The sequence below is a fragment of the Lygodium microphyllum genome, chromosome 12 (genome assembly GCF_053477565.2).
Source record: "Lygodium microphyllum isolate KBCC chromosome 12, Lygodium_microphyllum_v1.1.10, whole genome shotgun sequence".
Lineage (NCBI taxonomy): Eukaryota > Viridiplantae > Streptophyta > Polypodiopsida > Schizaeales > Lygodiaceae > Lygodium > Lygodium microphyllum.
Window position 1 is genome coordinate 27,160,125 of NC_141146.1, and position 25,544 is coordinate 27,185,668.

Genomic DNA, 25,544 nt, shown 5'->3' on the forward strand with positions numbered 1-25,544 from the left:
GTACAATGCTTCAGCGAGTTTCAATCGGAGATTATTGATCAAGCGATCTCAAACTTTGAACAAATGCTAAGAAAAGTGTATATAAATCATAAATTGAATTCACAAATTAATTGAATAGGCGCATATACAAAAACATTGGATGTGGTCGTAAAATTTATTACATGGAGGTGGCGTCTCATCCTAAGGAGAAGTGCACCTATTACAGCCAATTAGAAGAGTTCGTGGGCATCCAATGGATGGAGTGCCTAAGCCAGTCTACCACTTGGAAGGCACTACCCAGTCTATATTGTTAATACCAGAGGAGACAGATAGCCCTTCAAACTTTCCTATAATCTTGGATCTTGAGATGCAGACAATGACCAATATTGCATTGATGCCCATGGATGCCAAGAAATCTGATTCGCTTAGAGAGAAAGAATCCATATCATTATATGATGGATGCCAGGTATCTTTACTGAAGACATTGCTTGTACTTCTAAGTATGCAAGCAAAATATGGGCAGAGCGATGCAAGTGTGACCGATTTGTTCAAGTACCTTCTACATATACTTCATTGATTTCTTTTCGGCACCCTTATAAAAAAAAATTGTGCTTTCTTAAGGTATTTTATGATTTCTTTTCATGTAGCTAAAGTATCATATGTTACCACTTACAAACACCATTCCCGAGTCTCGTGATGATGCACGACATGTTTTACGAAAGCTTAGCATGGACTACAACAACATCAATGTATGTGTCAACGATTGTGTGGTGTTTTAAGGAGAATATGAGACTATGGAGACATGTCCAAAGTGTAGTGCTCACAGGTATCCATAGGAATTGCAAGGAAAAACCATCCCTCAGAAAGTTCTTAGACACTTTCCACTTATTCCCCATATACATCACATGTTTTGTACATCAGGCATGGTGAGCTTGACAATGTAGCATGCGCAGAATAGATCCATAAATAGAGTCCAAAAAATATCACTCGATTCACACACATGGAGCCACATTGACTCTACCTTTTCAGGCTTTGCATGAGAGCCAAGGAATCTTCGGCTTGCGTGAACCTATTCGGTCTCCGCTCAGCTTCTTACAGTGTTTAAATTGTAGTCCTTGTTAACTACGACATCCCACCATGGCTTTCTACGAAGAAAGGATGCGTGATCCTTAGCTTGCTCGTTCTTGGCTGCTACAAAGTCAAGAATATAGATATCTATCTCTGTCCATTAGTCAATGAGCTTAAGATTTTGTGGGAGGAGGGGGTCGCCATGGAAGATATGAGCAAGCACGATGGTCGATGGTCCGCCAATATACAAGCCATTCTCATGTTGATCATGCATGACTTTCCGAGATTCGGGGAGTTCTCAAGTAAGTAGGCTTTTGTTCTAGTTGATAATATCTATCATCGCTCCTTCAAGTTTGTATTCACAGGATAGAGGTGTATGGATAGGTCTGGTTACATCAAGTTATCATACATGTCCATTATGTGGGCCACAATTAGACTCCTGAAGGTGAAAACCCATGAAGAAGATGGTATATCAAGGACAAGTCACTTTCTTGTCGAAGGTTTATGAACTAAGGAAAGGTTTTCTTGAACGACCTCCAATACGAATGAATGCCCAAAGTTGGTACGAGGTGAAAATGGTCCACACGAAGTCACATTCAAACGGAATGCAGTAATTCTTAGTTTTCTATGAGTTGCTATATTGGACCCACTTACAGATCAACCACTTGTTGGATCCTATGCATATTTTTAAGAATGTGGGAAACCTACTATAGGACAACATCAAAAGAAAGAGATACTATCCGGGCTCAAATGGATTTGAAGGAGGTAGACAAGATGGAGGCACTTTGGTGGCAGTTGACAAGTGCTGATGGTCACTTGCAACTATCTGGCACTCCTTGGGTTTTGTCCACTAAAGAAGAGAATTTTGTGAGCAAATTATTAGGTCTATCCACACTTTGATGGGTATGATGTATTCTCTTAGATCCACATTTCCTAAAGATGACCAATTATCAAGGCTAAAATCCCATCATTGACATAAGATATGTTAGATTTGTACTACGAAAGGATTGTAAGTAGCCTGCGTATTTTGCTATTTGGAGTGTAGTCATTGTTCCTAATGCTTCTTCATTTATGGCAGTTTGTACTACCTATCGCGATCGCAGGATGCCTTACTCTAGAAATATGCGAGGTGATTTAGAGGTTGTCAAATTTAGTGCAATGGATCTCATAGAAGAAGATCAAGACATCCTTTATTGAGTTTTCAAGGCGAGGAGCAGTGGAGATGGTCTGTCTCTTTGAGAAGTACCTGCCCACCAATATGCTCACGATAGAAACCAACCTCTCGGTGTATCTTTAGATGAAGTGGAGATTGTTGGACCTGTCCATACGCAATGGATGTTCTTCTTGGAGCGCTTCATGAAAACCTTGAAAGGCTTTATGCGACAACAAGCTCGGCCAAAAGGTAGCATGGCTAAATGTTGGTTGGTTTCTAAGGGGTTAGTGCATATTTCGTAGTGGCTACGAATGGTAGATTCACACAATAGTATGCTACGGTCATTAAAGGACAATGATAAACTAACCAGAGTTGTGGTGGTTGGAAATAGGGTAGAAAAAAGAATGGATGCTGCAATGGAGGAAAAAGTGAATCGTTTTTGTATGTTGCACCATTCCTCCATGGAGACCTAGCTCGCTAGGTACGAGCAAGCTGTGAAAGATCGGAAAGAATAAGTGAGATCCAAATTTCGATGTAGTATAAGCCATTGACTGATTTGATATCTCGATGGTAGGGAGGAGATGCCACGGTTCATGTCATTGCGATGGTTAGATGGAGCTTTGATCGCAACCTCTCGTGAAAGGATGGAGGTCTCAACTGAGGAGTGAAAATTCTCGAGGGGATGTGGTCTAAAGGTGGCCACATGTTTTATAAGCTGTTGTACCTAGATTTTATATGTGATAACTAATTAACCATTTTAATGTATAATACAAAATATATAGTGCGGCGTGGTCACACGGATGACATTTTCGCATGGAGCGTATTGATAAAATGCTCTCCACAATGAATTGTGATATCATGGCAAAGTTTAAGCAAGAATTCTTTTTTGGTCTTGTGATTTATGTAGTTATTTTCTATACACTATGTTATTATCATCCTTTGTATCTTGCCATGATTCCATGAGTTTTTTCATAAAGAGATTCTTTATTTATTTTATGTATCAGTCTTCTGGATTCTAGTACACATTGCCTTCATTTTGATGACCATTATACACTTTACTATTACCCTTTTGTATGGCCTAAATATAGCACACAAATTTATTTTTCTCTATAAACATCAATATTAGCATCATAATTTTACCTACACGTCTCGCTATTATCGTCGCAGTTTGCGTCGCAAAATGTCACTATTTGCATTGTCATTTGCAAATAATGATGGAAATAGTGATGCAAATAATGACGTAAATAGCAAAACTGATAGCGATGGTTTGATGGCATCGCTAATACCGACGTGTTTAGTGATGATAGGGAAAAAAAATTGTAAATATTTTTGTCACTTTGAACGTCGGTATGAGGTGTGTATCTTGTATGTGTCTTAAAACAAAGTGGAGGCATATTAAGAAGGATATTACTGCAATGGTGAAAAAGCATAGAAGAAGAGAAAGATTGCATGTCTCTAGCTTGCCCATTGTTCAGGTAAAACAGTTGATGTATCTAGTAAGCCACTCACTTCTAGGGCTAAACGTATGGTTATACCTATTGTCTCATTGTTAGGAAAGATGTATTAGATAAATTGGTGAAAGGCATGTGTGATCTGTAGTTGAAGGTTGAAAAATCGGATGAAAAGGGAAAGAGGAAAGGGGACATGCAACAGCCTCTAATTTAGAGAAAAGATATATGTGGTGTGATAGTTTGCATCTTGAGAGAAAGGATTGTGTTGGTTATCAAGAGGCATTGGCATGATAACTCATCTTTTGGAAAGATGGCAAGATTCATGTGCATAAGAAACATGATTGCCTCTTGCTTTGAATTTTGGAGAGAGAGATATGCAAAAGTTGTTGGAAGACAAGGTTGTCTGAAATGCTTATACACCTATACATGCTTGTACTTTTGGATAGAATGCATGGCCAATCCAAAGGCCACAATATGGATACATGCTTTACATGTAGATGAAAAGAGAAAGGTTGTTGATAGTGAAATGTCTCATGCAGGGCAAGACATTCAAGACATAACTGGTTGGGAATCACCAGTAGATGCATATTTAGTGTATATATATTTAGCAAAGGTGAAAAATATGGCTTATGGAAGAGAATCAAGAGAGAGATAAAGATAATACAGGGATATCTAAAATAGTAATAAGAAGAAGCGTGGATCTGCCTAAAGCTATAAATCAGCCACCTCCCAAGCATGTTATGGAAGAGGTATGTTAAGAGCAAAAATAAGATAGCAAACAAGAGAGCAAAAAGAAGGGCAAGTAGCTAGGGTATAAGTTGTAGTCTTATATTTAGACAACCACAAATCTTAAGAAGGTTCTTGAAGAATGGATCTTAAACAGTCGGATGGAATTCACCTTGGGAGAGGTTCTTAGCATCACCAAGCACGAATTTCATGATGAAATCATCGACATAATTAAGAGGAAGCATTAGTTTCTTTGTAATACCACTAGTGCATCGTTGCAATTTGAAGAGAAAACTGGTTTATTGGGTTCTCGGGCTGAATATGAGATGATGTAAGTACTAGTTTATCTATGTAGGATGCTACTAATTACTGGTGGATGACATGTGGAAAAGAGAAGAAAGTGGTTGAAAATGCATTGTCTTGTAGCGATATGCATGGTGGAGTAAGGCAAATACAAGAACATGGGGAAGAGAATCTAGAATTTATTACTCGAAGTCATATTATATAAGAAATCGCTGGGCCAGGGCTACCACTGAAACAGTAGTGAAAATAGAAGAGTGTGAAACTCCTTGTGTTATTTTGCTTGACCATGGGTCTGAGATTAATGTCATTGAGCATGGATTGTATGAGAATGGTGCATAGCATGTGGACACTGATCATGGTTGGCATATGAAGGCTGCAAATAATTCTTCAAGGGAGCTTTATGTTGCATGTCCTAATGTAAAAGTGACGATTGGTGATGTACAAGAAGAGCAACACTTCTTTGTACAAGATAGTTCCTTATATGCAGTGACTTTGGGACAACCCTATATTACAGGAGTGTGTATGGATACAAAGGTGCTTGATGATGGTTGTGCTTATATAAGAGTCACAAGCAAGGATGGAAGGAAAGCAATCCAATTTCTTATCTTTTGTGTTAATCATCCTAGGAATCGGGATATGCTTCGAGAGTCTCCTTTGCTTTCAAATGCAAGGGAATTGAAAGACTTGGATTTTCATTAAGCATTGTTGTAATGTGGGGCTATAGTAGTGCTATTAAGAGGACATACTCACCTCTTGATGGAATGAAGCATGTATTTGCTATTGGTTAATCTAAGTTTACAACAAACATTTCATGTTGGTTTAAGCCTATGCAAGCTATGTGCAAGGCTGAATGCATATCTATGAAACAAGCTACTAAGGAACTGAAAGCACTAGGGTTGTTAGCTAAAAATGAAGATATTTCATGCATCTTTTATGGGCTGAATATTAATGACACTATGGCTGAAATTTCAGCAACTATACATGCAGAAAATGAGGCTAAAAATAGAGTGTTGTCAGTATGTGTCTTTGGACATGTATGATATTATAGCATTGTTTGCTCAGTAGGAAGGACGACAATGGACTGAAGCACTTGACATGGAGACAAAGTATAAGACAGTTGACAAAAAGGTAAAACTAGTTGCTTTGCCGCTTCCCTTAGAAAGTGAGGATCTAAATGAAAACGTTTCAAGGCAGCCAACCTTACGGGATCCTAAAGATATAGGTCATCAGTTTACAACTAAAAAATTACAGGAATTGAAAGTTGGTGCAGAAGAGGTGCACAAGGGTTTCTTTCAACTGATGAAAGAGACTATTTTCTGTAGATATTGGCTAGGCATGGAAAATCATTTGCATTTTAGCCAACTAAAATAGGTTGTGTGGATCCAAATATTGTCTCTCCTATAGTAATATTTACTGTGCCACATGTATCATGGAACGTGAGGCCTATTCCAGTGCCTAAAACTTACTTTCCAAAGCTCATGGATTTTCTAACTGAAAAGATTTGCATGAAGATTTTGGAGGCCTCCTCAGCCCAATACTCAAATTGCTGATTTACTGTGCCCAAAAAGAATGGGGCTTTGAGATTTATTCAAGACATGCAACTGATGAATAAAGTGACCATAAGAAATGTGGGTGCAGCTCTTGTGGTAGATGAATTTGCAAAGGCTTTTGCAAGTAGAGCGATATATTCTTTGGATGATCTTTACTTGGGGTATGATCAATTTCAGCTTAGAGTTGAGAGAACAGATATCACAATCATGAAGACTCCCTTGGGGTTAGTACAGATGGAAAAACTTGAATAAAAGATAACTCTTTTCCTTCTATTTGTGTAAGCTCAATAACTCCTAAAAATTTATGCTAAAATGTAAGAAGGTTTATATGGAATCTTTATAATGTATATTAAACTAGTTCATTATGTATTGTAAACCAATACATTTTAGTTTACCTTAATTTTATTGAGTTACAAGAGAAGAAATCCCTTCTCAAACAAATTTAAAAAGAAAAAGAGAATGAGAAAAAAAACCAATTGTTTGTCGAAAAGTAGACCAAATGGAAAATGATGAAGATCATGATGTTCAAGATCACGAGGTGTATCTTAATCAGCATGTCCCATGTCCTTGCTCTCAATGCAAGCTGGCAATAAGAAAAAAATATTTTGTCTATAGAGCACGTATGACATTTCAGCGAGTTTTAATCGGAGATCATTGATTAGTTGATCTCAGACTTTGAGCGAATAGTAAGAAAAGTGTGTATCAATTATGCCTTATATTTGCAAACTAATTGAATATCATATTAAAAAACATTAGACGTGGTCGTAAAATTTATATAGGGAGGTGACATCTCATCCCAAGGAGAAATGCACCTATTGCAACCAGCTAGAAGATTTCGTGGGCATGCGATGGATTGAGTGCCTAAGCCAATCCACCACATGGAAGGTATGACTTAGTCTATAGCGTCAATATGAGAGGAGACACGTAGCCTTTCGGACATTCCTTTAATCATGGAGCCTGAGATAGAGGCAATGATCGATGCATTGATACCCATGGATACCAATACATTTGATATGCTAAGAGAGGAAGAATCCATACCATTATATAATGGGTATCAAGCTCGGGGGTGTCACTCGCGAATATATGTAAATATAACGTGAGTTCAAAATAAGGGGTTTTTAAAACACCATTTTTATACATTTTTTACATATAGAATGGTGCCATATAAAGGGGTTACTTACAGATTGAATAAAAAAGGGTTTTATTCAAGAAAAATTCACAGATTAGGATATTCATAAATAGGCCATGAATGCAAGTTATATAGAGAATATATATGTAGTGAACCCCCCGAGGTATCAAGTATCTCATCTGAAGACGTTGCTATAAAAAAACTCTTGTCATTTTTTAAGGTGTTCTATGATTGTTTTTCAAGTTGTTAAAGTATCATATATTACCACTTGGAAATAGCATGCCTGAGACTCGTGATGATGCACGATATGTTTTATGAAAGCTTGGCATAGACTACAACAACATCCATGCATGTGTTAATGATTGTGTGATGTTTTGAGGAGAGTACGAGACTATGGAGACATGTCCAAAGTGTGGTATCACAGATATTAACAGGACTTGCAAGGAAAAACCATCCCCTCAAAAATTTCTTAGTATGTAAAATTTTTCACATTTGTTTTATTAAATATACCTAGATATTTTTAAAAATAATTATTCATTAATATAACAAAATACTTTGCAAAATGTAATGTCTGATAGGAAATGGGAGTAGACGCATCTGAATACACAATAGCCAACAACTCACCCACACATGTAGAACCATACTTTTTATACAATTACAAGTTTACATGTGATATAAACAATGATCACATGAATCAAAACATGAGTAGTCAAGAGAAAATTAAGTACTAGAAATAGTCAATACTTTCATTCCTTTAAGGGACAAATGCCAAAGATGGGGATTCCAAAGAGATACATGTGCAAGATCAGTAACAACCAAAACACAAACAACATAACCAAATACAAGCAAGGGATACAGGGTGCCAACTTTGGAGCGTCTAGAAAAATTAAGTTTTGTATGTATGTTTTTCCATGCAAAATCACTAAAAGATACATGATATATGTCATCATCCAATTTTCAAGTTGGGATAAGGGTTTTAATCAAAGCTAGGATATGATGTACATCGTACAACATAAAAGAAGTACTAGTACCAAATGATAGTCTCACATCAACTTTTCCAAGAATATCACACATATTATCATCACATAGTCTAAATGAACTTCTAATACTATGGTCGATACAAAACCAATGATTATGTAGGGTCACATGAAAGAAAGCCCCTGAATCAAGAAGCCAACACTCACTGCAAGGATTGTAACGCATAGCGACAACGGGTAGCGACGCAGGTAGTGGCGTCGATGCAAATAGTGACGCCCCACAGGGAAACAAAACAGGCCGAAACCCGAGCGCGGATTCATTTTGCGCATTTTCATCGAACATTTCGAGAGGGAGAGCGAGAGAGAGAGCAACCGTCTTGCATAGGGTGAGAGAGGGAGAGGAAGAAGGCTTGCCGCCGCCGCCGCCGTTTGGGAAGGAGAGGAGGAGCCTTCATCGCGAAGAGGAGCTGCCAGACCCTCGCCATATCGGATTGGTCAGTCCATTCTCTCCTTCTTTTGCTTGTTTAGGGTTTAATTCTCTCATTCTTTTTCTTGTTTAGGAGAGGAAATGAGAGAGAAAGAGAGGGAGAGGGAGAGGGAGGGAGAGAAAGACAAAGAGAGTGAGAGGGAGGGGGGAGGAAATGAGAGAGGGAGAGAAAGAGAAAGAGAAAGAGAGGGAGAGGGAGAGGGAGAGGGATGGGGAGGAAATGAGAGAGGGAGAGGGAGGGAGAGTGCATTCTCTCTCTCTCTTTTACTTTTGCTTATATAACTTGTGTATATATATTGAGAGAGGGAGAGGAAATGAGAGAGAAAGAGAGGGAGAGGGAGAGGGAGGGGAAGGGAGGGAGAGGGAGAGGGAGAGGGAGGAAATGGAAGAGGGAGGGGGATGAAATGAGAGAAAGAGAGGAAGGGAGAGTGTATTCTCTCTCTTTTTTATTTATTTTTTGTATAATTTGTATATAATGAGAGAGGGAGAAGAAATGAGGGAGAGGGAGAGGGAGAAAGAGAGTGCAATTAAAGAGAGGGAGAGGGAGGAAATGGGAGAGGGAGGGAGAGGGGGAGGAAATGAGAGAGGGAGAGGGAGGGGGGAGGGGGGAGGAAATGAGAGAGGGAGAGAAAGAGAAAGAGAGGGTGGGGGTGAGGGAGAGGGATGGGGAGGAAATGAGAGAGGGAGAGGGAGGGAGAGTGCATTCTCTCTATCTTTTACTTTTTCTTATATGATTTGTGTATATATATTGAGAGAGGGAGAGGGAGGAAATGGGAGAGGAAGAGGGAGGGGGAGGGAGGGAGAGAGAGAGAAAGAGAGGGAGAGGGAAAGGGAGTGAGAGGGAGAGGGAGAGGGAGGAAATGGAAGAGGGAGGGGGATGAAATGAGAGAACGAGAGAAAGGGAGAGTGTATTCTCTCTCTTTTTTATTTATTTTTTGTATAATTTGTATATAATGAGAGAGGCAGAAGAAATGAGGGAGAGGGAGAGGGAGCAATAGAGGGAAATTAAAGAGAGGGAGAGGGAGGGGGAGAGGAAATGAGAGAGGGAGGGGGAGGAAGAGAGAGAAAATGAGAGAGGGAGAGGGAGAGGGAGAGGGAGAGGGAATAAGAGAGGAAGAGGGAGAGAGGGGAGAGACGAAAACATAATAGGGAAATGAGAGAGAGAGAGGGAGGGAGAAGAAATGAGAGAAGAAGAGGAAGAGAGCAAAAGGAAATGAGAGAGGGAGAGGAAAAAGAAAAAAAGAGAGAATGAGAGGAGAGAGAAAAAGAGATAAGATGTTAAACATAATAGGCAAATAGAGAAAGAGAGGGTGTGGGTGAGGGTGAGGGCAAGGGAGGGAGAGGAAATGAGAGAGGGAGAGGAAGAGAGAAAAGGAAATGAGAGAGGGAGAGAAGAGAAAAAGAAATGAGAGAGCGGAGAGAGAAAAGAGAGAAAGATCATTAAACCTAATGGAAAAATAGATAAAGAGAGAGTCAGGGTGAGGGAGGGAGAGGAAATGAGAGAGGGAGAGAAATAAAGACAGGGAGAGGAGAGAGAAAAAATGAGAGAGGGAGAGGAGAGAGAAAAAGAGAAAAAATTATTAAATATAATAGAGAAAGAAAAAAAGGGAGGGTTAGGGTGAGGAAGGGACAGGAAATAAGAGAGGGAGAGAAAGAGAGAAAGGTAAATGAGAGAGGGAGAGGAGAGAGAAAAAATGAGAGAGAGAGGAGAGAGAAAAAGAGAGAAAATCATTAAACCTAATAGGGAAAGAGAGATAGAAAGAGAGGGTGAGGGCGAGGGAGGGAGAGGAAGAGAGAAAAAAATGAGAGACGGAGAGGAGAGAGAAAAAATGAGAGAGACAGGAGAGAGGAAAAGAGAGAAAAACCATTAAACCTAATAGGGAAAGAGAGAAAAAGAGGATGAGGGCGAGGGAGGAAGAGGAGAGAGAAAAAGGAAATGAGAGAGGGAGAGGAGAGAGAAAAAGGAATGAGAGAGAGGAGAGAGAAAAAGAGAAATATCATTAAACCTAATAGGAAAAGAGAGAAAGAGAGGATGAGGGCGAGGGAGAGAGAGGAAATGAGAGAGAGAGAGGAGAGAGAAAAAGAGAGAAAAACCATTAAACCTAATAGGAAAAGAGAGAAAGAGGGTGAGGGCAAGGGAGGGAGAGGAGAGAGAAAAAGGAATGAGAGAGAGAGAGAGAGGAGAGAGAAAAAGAGAAATATCATTAAACCTAATAGGGAAAGATAGAAAGAGAGGGCGAGGGCAAGGGAGGAAGAGGAAATGAGAGAGGGAGAGGAAGAGAGAAAACAAAATATTATGTGCTAGGTACTGAGTCCTAGGTACTAAATACTAGTATTCTATGATACTATATGCTAGGTCATAGAAAAAGAGAGAGATGGAAGGAGAGGATAACAATCTAAGAAAAGAAAAGAATGATAACAAAAACAAATTGTTTGTTGTAACATAGACAAAATGGAAAACGAAGAAGGTCCTGTTGTTCAAGATCACGAGGCATATCTTAATCAATGTGTCCCATGTCCTTGCTCTCAATGCAAGCAGGCAATTAGACAAAAGCACCGATTGTCTATAGAACATGTACGACGATTTGGCGAGTTTCAATCTGAGATCATTGATCAGGCGATTGCAGATTTTCAGCAAATGGTAATTTGAAGTTAATATCAATCATGCATTGTACTCGCAAGCTAATTGAATACCATATACAATAAGATTGGGTCTCGCTGGTGAATTTTCTATCCAGGGAGGTGATGTCTCGTCCCAAGGGGGAGTGCACCCTTTGCAGCCAATTAGAAGAGTATGTGGGCGTGTGATAGATGGAGTGTAGGAGCCAATCCACCACTCGCAAGGCCAATCTATACCGTCAATGCCAGAGGACAGAGGCAACCTTCTAGACCTACCTACAATCTTGGAGCTTGAGATGGAGGCAATGATCGATGCATTGATTTCCATGGATGTCGAGACTTCTGATCCGCTTAGAGAGGAAGCATCCATACCATTATATGATGGGTGCCGTGTTCGGGTGAAGACAGTGCTTGCACTCTTAAGTGTGCAAGCAAAATACGGGTGGAGCGATACGAGTGTGACCGAGTTGTTCAGGTACCTTGTACATAGACTTCATTGAAATTTTTTTTCGGTACTATTATGATAAACATTTATGCTTTTTCAAGGTGTTTTATGATTTTTTTCAAGTTATTGAAATATCATATATTACCACCTGCAAATACCATGTCTGAGTCTTGTGATGATGCACGACATGTTTTACGGAAGCTTGGCATGGACTACAATAACATCCATGCATGTATCAACGATTGCATATTGTTTCGAGTAGAATACGAGACTATGGAGACATGTCCAAAGTGTGGTGCTCACAGGTATCGACAGGAGTTGCAAGGGCAAACCATCCCTCAAAAAGTTCTCAGACACTTTTCACTTATCCCCGCATAAGCCACATGTTTCGTACGTCCGGCATAGCGAGCTTGACAATGTGGCATGCGCAGAATAGGTCTATGGATGGAGTTTAACGAATATCAGCGGATTCACGCGCATGGAGCCACATTGACTCTACCTTCCCAGGCTTTTCTCGAGAGCCAAGGAATCTTCAACTCGGTCTTGCAAAGGATGGCGTGAACCCATTCGGTTTGCACTCAACTTCTTACAGTGTGTGGCCTATAGTCCTTGTCAACTACAATATCTCTCCATGGCTTTCTAGGAAGAAAGAACATCTCATCCTTAGCTTGCTTATCCCCGACCGCTACAAAGTCAAAAATATGGACGTGTATCTTCGTCCATTAGTCGATGAGCTTAAGATTTTGTGGGAGGATGGGGTCACCATGCAAGATATGAGCAGGCGCAATGGTCGGCGGTCAACCAATATTCGAGCCATTCTCATGTGGACGATGCATGACTTTTCGAGATTCGGAGAGTGCTTAGGTAAGGAGGCCTCCATTCTCGCTAGTAATATCTATATTTTATCTCGTTCAAGCAAGTATTCACTAGGTCATGGTGTTGGAATAGGTCTGGTTACCTCAGGTTATCAAGAATGTCAATTGTGCGGGCCAAAGTTAGACTCCCGAAGGTCACAAACCATGAAGAAGATGGTATATCAAGGACACATTACTTTCTTGCCAAAGGATCATAAACTCAGGGAAGGTTTCCTTGGACGACCTCCAACACATATGACCGCCACAAGCTGGTACGAGCTGAAAATGGTCCACGTGGAATCACATCCAAATGGAATGCGGCAGTTCTCAGTTTTCTATGAGTTGCCATATTGGACCCACTTACAAGTCAACCACTTGTTGGATCCCATGCATATTTTCCAGAAAGATGGAGGTGCTTTGGCCGCAGTCGAGTGCTGATGGTCGCATACAGCTTCCTTGCGCTCCTTGGGTTTTGTCCACTAAAGAAGAGCGCATTGTGAAGCAAGTAATCAAGTCTATCTACACTCCGATGGGTATGATACCTTCTCTCAGGTCCACATTTTCTAAAGACGACCAATTATCAAGGCAAAAAGCCCATGATTGGCATAAGATATGTCAGGTTTGTACTACGAATGGATTGTAATTAGCGTGGACATTTTTCTATTTGGAATGTAGCCATTATTCATAATGCTTTCTCATTTGTGGCAGTTTGTACTACCGATCGCGATCGCAGGATGTCTTACTCCACAAACACGTGGGGCCATTTACAGGTTGTCGATTTTGGTGCAATGGATCTCACAAAAGGAGATTAAGACGTCCTTTATTGAATCTGTGAGATGGGGAGCAGTGGAGATGGTCTGTCTCTTTGAGAAATACCTGCTCACGAGCATGCTCATGATACAAATCCACCTTCTTGTACATCTGTAGATGAAGTGGAGATTGCTGGACATGTCCATACGTGATGGATGTTCTTCTTGGAGTGCTTCATGAAAACCTTGAAAGGCTTTATGCGACAACGAGCTCGGCCAGAAGGTAGCATGGCCGAAGGTTGGTTGGTGTCTGAGACGCTAGTGCGACAATGAAATGCTATTGTTGCTGAAGGACGATGATAGACTAACTGGAGATGTGGTGGTTGGAAATGGGGTAGAAAAAAGAATGGATGCCTCAATGGAAGAGAAGGTGAATCACTTTTGTATGTTGCATCATGCCTCTATGGAGACGTGGCTCGCCAAGTACCAAATCGCTAGGCAAGATCGATAGGGAGCGCGAGCTGAATTCCGACGTAGTACGTGTCATCAACTGATTCGATATCCCGAAGGCATGGAGGAGATGCAGTGGTTTATGTCAACGCGATGGTTGCATGGAGCTTTGACCGCAGCGTCTCGCGAAGGGATAGAGCTCTCAATGGAGGAGTGGGAATTCTCAAGGGGATGTAGTCCAAAGGTGATGAGGGGTTTAGAATCTGTCGTATCTAAATTATATGCGACATCTAAATTGAGTGTTTCAATGTACAATACAAAATATATAGTGCAGCATGGTCGCGCATACGGTATTTTTGCGTGGAGTGTATTGGCAAAATGCGCTCCACAATGGACTCTAGTATCATGGCAAGGTTGGAACAAGAGATCCGGTGACGAGCAATGGATCCAAAAACCGTTGTGGATGAGATGGAGTATTTTGAGAACTTGCAAAGTATTGTTACGGTGAATTATCGTAGCTTCTCCATGATACTATTCGATGTGTAGTGGTTCAAAGTGGTACTTGGAGGAGCTAGAGCAACAGTTCGACGAGGTCCATCTGGATTTCTCAAAATAGATTCCGAAAAAAAATGGACAGATTTGTGCAATACCTTTGTGTTGCCGGCCCATTGTGAACAGGTGCATGGACTCATTTGCTTGCTAATTGTATTATGACATGGTTTATGTCACAATGGTTTGAACTCTATTGTACGTGTTTGTGAATAGGTAATCTTCTATCCAAACCCCCGGCAACCTTGATGGTGGTATGTTATACCTTCAACTCCTCGAAGTGCGAGAGTATATAATCAAAGCGATGTTCCAAGCATAGATGAACATAATATGTAAATAGAGGGATCAATATTGCAAGGGGTGGAGACCGTCAAAAGCTTGGAGCTAGCATCGGCTAACAATGATGGAAATATAGAAGTCCAAGAATTCTTTGAGAACGAGGTGGACTCATTCTTTTGTGGTGACATGTCTATCGACCTTCTAGTATATGTAGAGTTGTGTCAGGAGATTAATATGGGACCATAGGATACTTCATACTTGGAGCATCCACTTACTCAATTCGTTGACCAATCGCTTATAAGAGTACATAAGATATGTATTTTAAGTGAGATTTTTTTTAAATGATTTATATTATTGTGCTTTGTATGATTTAAATTAATTATTCTAACATCATTTTTTATCTGTACAGGTGACATTTTCAGGATGAGTCGAGGGATGAGAGATGAGGAGTTATAGGACATCTTCGCATGCATGTCTCTAGAACAGATTGCAAGATTCAGAGAGATGGTAGACCACGAGCTGTCTCAGTCTTCGTCAAGGCGCTCTCCTAGATCTGCTTCAGCGCGATCGGATGCTTCAGCTTCGAGGAGACGAGCTCGACGCTCATGACTTGGGCCAGAGAGAGGGAGTGCATCGGGATCAAGGGGATGCTGCAGAGATACAGAGGCAGTGAGCCCACTGTCAACACGGGATATAGATGCGACTCCTCGCTCTCGTGACCCTTCTAGGGAGCGTGGCTCAGGCTCAGGTGGATACTGTGGAGACACGGACGCGGTGTCTCTGTCTCATCATTCAACTGAGCTACATCATCTCAGGGATTTGTCACACCTGTGGGGATGTCTACTCCAGTTACTCCGGCTTTTGCTCAGCTGTCAGCAGGTGGCACCCCTGTGGGTGCCACTCCGAGAGATATTACCCCGGTCAGTACACCGGATGCACAGGGGTCTCCTGGATATACCCAGGAGCGTGGGCACAGATGGGAGAGAACTCATCTTAGGCAGACTCCAGGGGGTTATGGATATCTAGTCGATAGTAGGTCAGGAGCCATCATCATGAATGATGAGGGGAGGAGGGTGATGGCTCGCATGAGAGAGTTGTGCCAACAATTTTTTCGACACAACGTCTTGGATAATTGGAAGAACATACTGGAGGGGAGCAAGGACTACATAGTAGCATCCTTGCACGAGGAGTTTTCGGTGCCAGTCTCAGTAGATAGATTCTCTACGGGCTGGATGATGGATTGCATGCATGCATACATGTCACATAGACGATCCGACGCGCGCAAGGCAATCAAGAGTGGGGCTGCAAAGCCCGAGTGGTTAGATACAGACGACTGGCGCCAACTGAGGGAGGAGGCTACAGATTCTCCAAGATGTTGGAGTCAACAGTGCGAGGCAGCGAGGGCACGACTCGAGGCCAGAGTGGTCCATCATCTTGGGAGTGGCGGCCACAGGACATATTTTGAGGACTTTGTAAGTTTTTATTTTGTTTTGCTTGTTTATTTTTTTGAAATACTCTTTGTACTGACAATCATGTTTCTAACAATTAGCATTTTGTTTTCTTTGTAGCACTCCATTACAAATTGCGATCCGACTGGCCTTGAGACTCGATATGTAGAGAGGCACGGTCTCACTGCATTGATCGACCGATTGTATAGACGCGGCGGCCCTGTAAGTCACTCATCTTTCTTGCCCGTAGTTACCATGAGATATTTGAATGCATTATTGTATGGTGGACTGATATGTTGTTTCTTTTTCTGCAAAGTCCGTTCGATGCTCCTTTGCGGCGGGACGAGCTTTCGGGGGATGAGGATATGTAGCTCGCCCTTGGATCCCTGGAGCTCACACACCTTTATTTTTGAGTCGCTCGATCTATGTAGACATTTTCTATGTATTAGTGATATCCTATCATGATTGCACCAATCGCTTATTATGCGATCATGTATTTACTTCATATATCAGTTTTATGATTTTAGTATACATTGTTTTTGTTTGCAAGCGCATTGTACATAGTAGTGCAGAAACTATTTTGTATGGCTTTGCTGCCCTGCCACAAATTTTTTTTTCCTATAATCGTCACTATTAACGTCGCAAATTTTACTACTCGTATCGTTATTGGCGTCGTTATTTACGTCGCAAACCGTCACTATCAGCATCGGTATTGGCGTCGATATTAGTGTCGCATTTACCGATGCCAATACCGACGCTAGTAGCGATGGTGATACCGAATATTCTATGGCGTCGCCAATAACGACGCTTTTTACGACGACAGGGGCAAATTTTGTTATCTGCATTTTCATCGCTTTAAACGTCAGTATAAGGCATATATCTTGTAGTGACTAAGAATTACCAGATGTAACATCAATCAACTAAGTAGAATCAAGTGAATAAGAGCAAGAATATGAACATTTGGATTATACTCTAAGACATTTATCTCTTCAATCTTAATAGTGGATATAACAATGCTACAATAATTAGAAGATCTAGTATCATCCCACACTTTTTCTTTTCCTTTTTCATACCTAGCATTGTGCATCTTATGAAAATGTGGCCTTATATGACCTTGCTACTTGTAATAATATCACAAGTAAGAGAGGACTTGGGACCATGGGATTTATTGGGTGGCTACCTATGAGACTTGGACTTGGCCTCGACGAAGTTACTATATATATATATCCGCTACATCACATGCGTTCAAGGCCTATTTATAAATATCCTTATTGGTGAATTTTTCTTGAATAAAACATAACCCTTTTTTATTCACTTTGTAAATAACCCCTTTTTATTACACCCTTCTATATGTAAAAAATGTATTTTAAAAATACATTATTTTGAACCCACGTGATGCACACATATATTCATGAGAAACTTACCTGAGGACTTGGCCCTATTATTTTGTGTCGCTAATAACTAGGGATGTTATTTTATTTTCCATCATGTCTACCTCTAATTATAAGTTCATGAGAAGTATAGGCTACATCAATGTTTTTCCTGATCACTTCCTCTATAACAAGAAAAGTGCACTCTAAATCAAAGCATTTACTAAGAGAAATATTTAGTAGGATTAGCATTTATAGTAGTATGAAATGTATATTAAGATTGTAGTAGTGTGACCAAGAAGAATAAAGACTTTATGCTATCTTAAAATTGAATGTGGTGCAACTTACGTTGGCCAAAAATGAAATGGAATGCATTAAAATTAGTAGACATACAAGCATCCTCCTTCATATGAAGATACATAACCTTCTTCAACTAATACGACTTTGATCCGAGGTACTACTTCTCATAGAGACCACATTTTTTTCCATAAATCATAAGCACCAAGTTTAGTTGTAATAACATTGAAATAAACCTACTTAGACAAATACAAGATAATGATGGGCTTGCATACTCATGAAGCTCTTCCAATTATCTTTATTTTAATCTTTTGGCTTTATTATGTTGGTTTTCAATGGCCTCACTTTCTTTATTTATAGGAATATCTACCAAATCTGAGTGTTTCATTATTGGAAATTACTGCATTCTTTATGTCAAAGATGGCAATATCATTGGAAGCAATTGAAAAACAAACATTATGTCTATCAACCAAGAGAGTAGGAGCTACTATAATAACAAAAAAAATTCCCAAAACTAAGAAAAAAAAGCATATAATAAGAGCATAATGAGCCAATACACTGCTTTCCACAAGCAAAATGTACAAATTATGCAATAAAAGTGTGTGCTCTCAAAGAAATTGCTCAAAAATTGAATTTCAAGATGGTTATCCATAAAAATATTGTAAATGAGTGTACAACTAAAGGAAAATGAGAAAATTACATAGGACATGGATACAAAGGATGATAATAACATAGTACATAGAAGATGCCGACATAAATTACATGACCAAAAAGGAAGAGGATGTGTGCTCCACAAATCCATACGTGAGCTATAGATCGTTTACATTTGAAAGCTCGTCCCGATTTAAAGAAGCATCAAACAAAGTTTGCAAAGAAAAACAACTATACATCAGTCCACTATACATAATGCATTTTAATAAAAATAGTAACTATGAACAAGAGAGATGAGTGACTTACTAGGCTGTCGCATGCATACAGTCTATCGATCAATGTAGTGAGACCATGTCTCTCTACATATCGAGTCTCTAGGCTGATAAGATCGTGGTTTGTAATGGAGTGGTTGTTGTGGAGGTAGCACCCTCTCTCAAACCACTTGAGCCACCCTCTCTCAAACCTACATGAGAGCGAGGAGTAGCACTTGTATCTTGAGCTGACCACGATGACACGGAGACACATCATGGATGCCTCCATAACAACTACCTAAGCCACCCTCTCTCGAACTTGCATGAGAGTGAGGAGTAGCACCTGTATCTTGACTCGACCATGGGCTTACCGCATCTATGTCTCCACAGCATCCCCCAAAACCACTCCCTCCATCCGACCTAGGTTTGGAGCATCAACCTCACCTACTACTGGAAACCAAAGCATCAGAGCATGCCAAAATAGATCTAATGAAACAGCCTGATGGTGTCTGAGACAACTATATATCTGAATCCAGCCATCTGATAAAAAGACATATGTGTGAATATCTCCTGCAACTCCTTGTTTCTCATCCCTTGACTCATCATGCTCTCCAAATATCATCAAAGGTCACCTACACAGATAGAAAGTAGTGTTAACATCATCAATATAAAGAATCACACAAAGCATGGTAATATAACTATGAAAAAAATGAGGATACTCAAAATGCATATTCTAGGGTACCCTTATAAGCGATTCATCAACGAATTGAGTGGGCGAATACTGCAAGTATGACGTATCCTATGGTCCCATGTTAATATCTTGGCACAACTCCACAAATACTGAAAGGTCGATAGATATGTCACCACAAAAGGATGAGTCCACCTCGTTCTCCAAGAATTCGTTGCCTCCTGTCTTTCTATCATCATCGTTACCCAATTTTGCCTCCTCTATATGCTCCAAGCTATCTTTGACCTCCATCTCTTACAATATCGATCCCTCCATTTATATACTATCCTTATCTATGCTAGGAGCATTGCTTTTATCATATACTCTCGCACTTTGGGGAGCTGAAGGCACAATATACCACCATCAAGGTTGTTAGGGGTTTGAATAGAAAATTACCTTTTCAAAATCACATACAAGAGAGATTCAACATTTGTGGCATATGTGTGTCATAATAAAATTTTAAAAAATAGTTCTTCTTTTCTCACAAACGTGTCACACAGATTCGTCCATCTTTTCTCAGAAACTATTTTGAGAAACTCAGATGGACTTCGTCAAACAATTGTCCTGACTCCTTCCAATACCGCTTTGACCCACTGCACATCAAATATGATCATTGAAAAGCTATGTTAACCCACTGATATAGCACTTTGTAAGCTCCCAAAATATTCCATCTCATCTATAATAGTGTTTGGATCTGTGGCTTGCCATCAACTCTCTTGCTCGAACCTTGCAATGACACCATAATCCATTGTGGAGTGCATTTTGTCGATGCGCTTGATGCGGAAATATCGCCCATGCGATCATGCCGCACTGTATATTTTGTACTATAATTTGAAATAGTTAGACTAGCTAGTTGTCACATATAAAATCTAGATATTACAGCTTATAAAACATGTGGTCACCTTTGGACTACATCCCCTCGAGAATTCCAACTCCTCAATAGAGACCTCTACCCCTTCGCGAGAGACTGCAATCAAAGCTCCATGTAACCATCGCATAGACATAAACCATAGCATCTCCTCCATGCCCTCAGGATGTCAAATTGTTCAATGGGGTATACTGCATCGAAATTTCGATTGCGCTTCTTCCCTATCTTTCTTGGCTTGCTCGTACCTAACAAGCCATGTCTCCATGGATGCAGGGTGCAACATACATAAATGATTCACTTTCTCCTCCATTGCATTATCCATCCTTGTTTCTTTTCTATTTTCAACTACCACATCTTTGGTTAGTCTATCATCGTCCTTCAGTGACCATAGCATACTGTTGTCTAAATCCACCGTTGGTTGCCACTTTGAAATATGCACTAACGCCTCCAACACCAACCAACCTTCATACATGCTACCTTCTTGCTCATTGTCGCACAAAGCCTTTCAAGGTTTTCATGAAGCGCTCCAAGAAGAACATCCATTGCATATGGACATGTACTGCAATCTCTACTTCATCTACAAGATGCACTAGTAGGTGGACACAAACCTAAGGTAACCAAACCTCTCCCAACATCCCTATTTAGTGAACACAAACTTAAATGAGCTATGATAGATATTGTTGAGAGAGAGAGAGAGTACGAGAGAGATACACAAGACATGCTCCCAAAGAATGATTCATATTGATGTAAAGTTAGTATATATAGGTGAGACCCAAGTCAAGTGAGAGATGATATATATAGTTGTAACATCCCCACTCAAACAAAGGTCTCTGGCTGCAAGTGAAAAAACCCTTGGGGAGAACAAGGAAAAAACCCGAGCCCCTACACATACCTACCATACAAAAAAAATTTACTATAAATCCCTACACACAGAGCCCTTACACATACCTATGATACAAAAATAATTTACTATAAAGCCCTACACATACCTACAATACAAAAATGATTTACTATAAAGTTTTCTTGAATACAATGATACATGCCTCAATCAGTGAGACAAGAACTTGGAACAATACCAACACTACAACACAAACGAGGCATAGACGCGCATGTTAGACGCGCAAAGTCGGGCGCGTCTATCACAACGTCTATAAGTGCGTGTAAACGTGCGTGTAAATAGATGCAAATTTTGCATCTATATATCCGCGCAAATAGACACTAATATAGACGCGCCAGCAGATGCACAATTATTTAACCACCTAAAATTAGCAATTCATATAATTAAAAAACCAAAGTTAATAATTATTTAACCACCTGAAATTGATTCTTGAGCATGCACATGTGCGCATGATAAAAACCATAGAATTAAGAATACACATTGAATCATTGAATTAAAAAAATAGAGTTAATAATTACTTTTTCATTGCTCTCTAATGAATGGCAGTTCCTCCAGTTGACAAGCCTGATATAAGTAATTAGCGGCAAGCGACAGAAACCTTACAATTAGTAGCAAGCATTGCAATATGTATCTTGTAATTTCTCTACGTACTTGAAGATGATAAAAGATACTTCCTTTTTATTATGGAAAATTCAATTTAGCTTTAAAATTGACTGTTGATTCTTGAGTATGCACGTGTGCGCATGATAAAAACCATAGAATTAGGAATACACATTGAATCAATAAGAAAATTATATCATCGCTCTCTCTTTTTCTCTCTCCTCTCTCTCTCTCTTATTTCCTTTTCTCTCTCCTCTCCCTCTCATTCCTCTCCCTCCCTCTCTCTTTTTCTCTCTCCTCTCTCTCTCATTCTTCTCCCTCCCTTGCCCTCTCTCATTTATTTTTCTCTCTCCTCTCTCTCTCATTCCTTTTTCTCTCTCCTCTCCCTCTCTCATTTCCTTTTCTCTCTCCTCTCCCTCTCATTTCTCTCCTTCCCTCTCTCTTTTTTCTCTCTCCTCTCTCTCTCATTCCTCTCCCTTTCTTGCCCTCTCTCATTCCTTTTTCTCTCTCCTCTCTCTCATTCCTTTTTCTCTCTCCTCTCCCTCTCTCATTGGCATGGGAGGTTGGAATACACAAGGCTTACAATGCAAAGTCAGAATACTACAGGGTAGAGGAGTCTGTAAAAAGGTAGCTATCAATCAGGTGACACTTTTTGGGTACTGGCATGGGCTAACAATATAAGCAACTTGGACCAAGACCATTTCACAAGTGAGCTGCACAACCGGACTGGCATTAGGTCCAAGGATAATTATTAAAATGCAGATCATTCATTAGTTTTGAAGCCACAATAAGGTCGCATCTAACGCTGCAGCATCAGCCTCAGATTTTTCGCAAATCCTCACCCACCAGCAAATAAATAGTGGCTCCGCCCACATCAACCACAACAAACTTTACACATAGTTACTCCACTAATTACTATATTCATGGTTAGAGATAACCTTACTTGAATCATTTTGTGCCAATCGTGGGACTTCAAACCAGATAGTTGCTCCACACCTCTTTTCTTTTTCTTTATGAAGGCTCCCTTGAGACATCTCATACATCCTGTGGGTGTTCGAAAGCTATATATTTGTTCCTTCACTATTTTTTCCTCGTTCTTTGACAACATCCAAGGTGCATGGGGTAGCTCAATCTTTCCTCTGGGTCCAATGCGTGGCCAGACTTGTCTCATGTGACCAATGTTACGTAAATCCTCCCTTACATTAACTGAATCACGAGCCCCTATCAAGTGATCCCAAAATGTAGATACAACATTTTTGAATATGTGCATGGGGTCCAACAGGTGATTGATCTTGAGTTCAGTCCAGTACGGAAGATGAAAAAATATATAGAACTTAACAAACAAACAATATATTATGTAAACAATTCATCATGCTAAATACTTTAAAGTCAATCGAGAGAAATGCACTTCTTACCGACTCATGCCGAGTGGAGGGTGGCTGTCGGCATTAATCCATCTCTCCTTCCAATCTCGACTGGTTAGAGATTGTGGAGTCATTCCATTAGTAGGAAGAACATATTTGGGATGGTCAATAGGAAAGAATCGATGATGATTGTCGTAAATAACATTCTTTAAACATGCTGGCCTAGAGGAAACTAGGGAGGGACCGCAAATAGGACATGCATGATATCCTAACATGGTTAAACCTCAAAAAACAAGTGAATTAATAAAATGCAATTGATTCAAGTCTTGAATTTCAAATATAGAGTTATATACATGTACCTGAACACTCTCCGTATCCTGAAAAGTCGTGCATAGTCCACAACAACATGGCCTTCAATGTGAAATCTCTAGAGGATGCAGATGCACTTGTATCTTACACCTCAATACCTTTCCATAACATTTCTAACTCTTCAATCAAAGGCTCTAAGTAAATGTCCATGTTTTTTACCTTGTGCTTTCCAGGAATCAGAAGGGACAACATTACATGTCCCTTTTTAATTGCCATGGATAGAGGAATATTATAGTTCACCAATACCACTGGCCATACACTGTATGATGTGCTTTTGATGCCAAATGGATTGATTACATCTATACCTAAACCAAATCTCAAATTTATTGGCTCTTCTTTGAAAATGGACCACAAATTATCTATATGTTTCCATGCCGGTGTGTCTGCAGGTATCCTCCATTTTCCATCATTTGAACGATGACTAGCATGCCACGACATGAGCTTTCCAATAGACTTACACTTGAACATAAGTTTTATACGTGGAACAATCAAAAAATGCCGCAAAACCTTACGAGGCACCTCCATTGACTTCATCTCCACTTCGTATCTTGATTTGCCACAAACAAGACACTCTCGTGCGAACTTATGAATCCCACGAAATAAGACACAATCATTGACACATGCATGGATCTTGACATAATCGAGGCCTCCCAGAGATGTCAAGTAATGTCTTGCTTGCTCTCTCTTAGTTGGCAATTTGTTTTCTTTTGGAAGCATTTGTGATAATAACCTACATATATTTTTAAAAGTGAGTTAAAAAACCACCAACATGAATTAACAATTAATATTATGATTCATAAGCCAAACTGAATTGATACCTACTTCAATAACGCATCCAAATTGACATTACTCCATCCATAAATTGTTTGCAAGTTAAGTATCTCGAGGGACGCACGAAGAACGGAGTACGTACAACTTTCATACAACAGAGTAGATGATGCTACATATAGTGGATCATCTGGCTTCGTAGAGTGACCTTCTCCTTGAACCGGTTGCGAAAATAGATGGTGTACCATGTTGTCCAAAATCTCATCCTCTAAGACTTGATGGGGCATTTCATGAGGGCTACTATCATGGTCGTCAGTCTCTACTCTTCTTGAAGACTCTGTCTCCTCGCGTCGACGTTTTGCAGCCTCTCGATGCCCGGGAGGAAGCATCTGAGGATGTGGCACCGCATCCTGCTCAACCACAAAAGGGAGTTTCATGTACGTTGATATATAAGTCCCGTAACATAGACATGCAATCTTAGTGGTAAAAAAAAACAATGAATATCGGTGATTTTTCTCGGTCCCATTCTCCATACAAGATGAGGTGTGACATTGCAATTTGACGTGCTCGAAAAATACACCCTCGACAACGATCACGCATGCATTTAATTTTTCGTCGTAGCCATGCATCTCGATTATGAAGACACAATGTTTCATCCTCACTTGAGGATGTGCTCATTGACTCATCAGCTTGCACCGCACTAGGTGATGACGACGTCGACATGATTAAACCTAATTCATGACAACATCAAAATATTTGTCATTCATATGTTTACATAAGATCTCAATTTTAAATACACAAAAATCATCATAAATACATTAAAACTTATGATAAGAGTTCACTATCAAAACTTATCTTAAAAACAAAAAATTATGATAAAGCCCAAATGCGCGTCTATATCTGCGTTTACCTACGCGTCTATATTGGCGTCTATTTCCGTGTCTATGTTCGTGTCTATACTCCCGTCTATCTGAACAATAGACACGCATATACACGCAAAAATAGACGCACATGTCAAAATTCAAACCATACTTAAATCATTTTTTTTCAAACTGCGCCTTTCCTTTCTTGTATTTTTTGCAGTTTTGAAGCTTGAGTTTAGCCGACATGCAGTCTCTTCATGCCTCACCTAGTCTCTTCATGCCTCACCTCCTCATGACTCACC